The sequence below is a fragment of the Nansenia antarctica genome (genome assembly GCF_963989245.1).
Source record: "Nansenia antarctica genome assembly, chromosome: 8".
NCBI classification, from domain to species: Eukaryota; Metazoa; Chordata; class Actinopteri; order Argentiniformes; family Microstomatidae; genus Nansenia; species Nansenia antarctica.
The window spans coordinates 49062943-49065442 of NC_137678.1; the positions used below are offsets into that span (position 1 = coordinate 49062943).

Sequence of the window (2500 nt, forward strand, 5' to 3'; positions counted from 1 at the left end):
ACACACACACCTGAGGAGATTGTACCCAGAGACTGTGGTGAGGAGAGACACACACACACACACACACACACTGTACCCAGAGACTGTGGTGAGACGTACTCTTGGTACTTTGGTACTCTGTACCTTTGACTTCTAAACAACCCAGATGGGGCGGCTGTGTCTCAGGAGGTAGAGCCGGTAGAGTCTAATTATCGCAAGGTTGGCAGATCGGCGGTTCGAGCCCCGGCTGGCCACATGTCGAAGTGTCCTTGGGCAAGACACTAAACCCCAAATTGCTCCCAGTGAGCGGGCCGGCGCCTTGCATGGTAGCTTAACGCCATTGGGGTGTGAATGTGTGTGTGAATGGGTGGAATGAGAGGCCGTTGTAAAGAGCTTTGGAATAAGGCATAGCTATATAAGTCAGTCTGTTTACCATCTACCAAACTGAGGGTTTCCAGACGTTACTCTTGGTACTGTGGTTCTCAGTACCTGGTAAAAGAAATACACAAGTTAAAACACATTGAACATGACAAGACAAAACAGAGCAGAGAACAAGAACAGTTACAAGCCAAGGAGAAATCAGACCAACAAACGAGGGTTCCCACGGGTCCTTGAAATACTTGAAAGTTTGTGAATTTGAGAAAAAGAAATCAAGGTCTTAAAAGTTTTTGAAAATAGACATGGGTCAGTGCTTGAATTCCCCCTCTCTCTCTCTCTCTAAAGAAAATATATATATACATATATATATATATAAAAAAAAAAAAAAAAAAACGTAGCTCCTCCTCTCTGTATTGCTTAACTTGACACATATTTCACAATATATAGTTTTGCTGTGCTGTGGTAGAGAAGGAAAGAGACCATCTACAGTAGTGTTCACACATTCAAGCCTCTCTTTTTTTTTTTTTTTTTTTTCCAGATTTTATCCCTTTTTCACCCAATTTGGTATCCAATTGCACCCAACCTAGTATCCAATTATCCCCTGCCTATTGCGTAGGATCCGCCGCACGACCCCGTGGCCGGCAGCCTCAGAGGAGATAGGCCAGGCAGACTAGCTGTCTGGCTCCTCGAGCCCAACACCGTTATTCCGGCACCCCGGGGGGCGGTGTTGCGCGACGGATCCTTGTCCGGAAATAGTCCTATACCCCCCTTGGGAGCGGCCGCTCAATATGCCGCTCCCTGTGGGCCCCGGCCATATCCGGATCTGGCGAGACCGGGATTCGATCCCAGTCCCCGGTGGGCAGCTTGCACTAGAGGCTAATGCTTAGACCACTGCGCCACCGCGGGGCTTTCAAGCCTCTCTTTTTAATTGTTGTCTGTGAGCGGATAGTTCCTATTATATAAATCCTCATCTAGATCTGTCTCAAACTATGCCGTGTTGGGGTCCTTGAATTTGAGGGAATTGGAGTCTTGAAAGTCCTGGAAAGGTGCTTGAATGTGATGTTTCAGAAGGTTGTGGGAAGGAACCCTGAACAAACAATCAACAGCAGGCAAGCAGGGGACGGGTGCTGGTTTAGAAATCTAATGTTGAAGTTGTTGCGTGTCTCCCCCTCCCCAGGTTGGGGCGCCTGGTGGACCTGTGCAGCCCCATCCATAAGAGGTACCAGCTGGCCGTGACCAAGGTGTTCGGCCGCTACATGAACGCCATCGTGGTGTCGTCTGAGAAGGTGGGCGGCGGGAGTGCATCGCCTACGCCAAAGAGGAGAGGGCCGAACCCGAGACCTTCCTGCCTATAGACTACCTGGAGGTGAGGAGGGGGGGAGGGAGAGGAGGGGGGAGGAGGACAGGGCCAGGCCAGAGACCTTCCTGCCTAGTATAGACTACCTGGAGGGGAGGGGGGGGGGGGGGGTGGGGGGGTGGGAGAGGGGGGGAGGAGGGGGGGGGGGAGGGAGAGTGACTACTTGGACGTGAGGGGGGGGGGGAGGAGGGCGGAGGGGGGAGAGGGAGAGAGGAGGGAGAGTGACTACCTGAACCGTGAGAGGGAGAGGGGGGGGAGGAGGGAGAGGGAGGGAGAGAGGAGGGAGAGTGACTACCTGGACGTGAGGAGGGAGGGGAGGGGGGGGGGAGAGAGAGAGAGGAGGGAGAGAGGAGGGGAGAGAGGAGGTAGAGGAGGGAGAGAGGAGGGTAGAGGAGGGAGAGAGGAGGGAGAGGAGGGAGAGTGGAGGTAGAGGAGGGGGAGAGGAGAGGGCCGCACCCGAGACCTTCCTGCCTATAGACTACCTGGAGGTGAGGGGGGGAGGGGGGGGGGGTGGGAGAGAGAGAGAGGAGAGGGCCAGGCCAGAGACCTTCCTGCCTATAGACTACCTGGAGGTGAGGAGGGGAGGGGGGGGGGAGAGGGAGGAGGGGGGAGAGAGGAGGGAGAGAGGAGGGAGAGGAGGGAGAGAGGAGGGAGAGAGGAGGTAGAGGAGGGAGAGAGGAGGGAGAGAGGAGGTAGAGGAGCGTGACTACCTGAACGTGAGAGGGGGGAGAGGGAGAGGAGGGAGAGAGGAGGGAGAGGAGAGAGACTACCTGGACGTCTAGTTCC

General features: G+C 54.6%; 1 pseudogene across 1 annotated transcript in view; it reads left to right on the forward strand.

Moving 5' to 3' along the window:
- LOC308164351 (structural maintenance of chromosomes protein 1B-like) overlaps positions 1-2500 on the forward strand; it is a 34924-nt pseudogene that overhangs the window by 9504 nt on the left and 22920 nt on the right. The window contains exon 9 of the transcript in view: positions 1535-1723. The product of the transcript in view is annotated as a structural maintenance of chromosomes protein 1B-like (transcript). The remainder of the gene's footprint in view (positions 1-1534; positions 1724-2500) is intronic.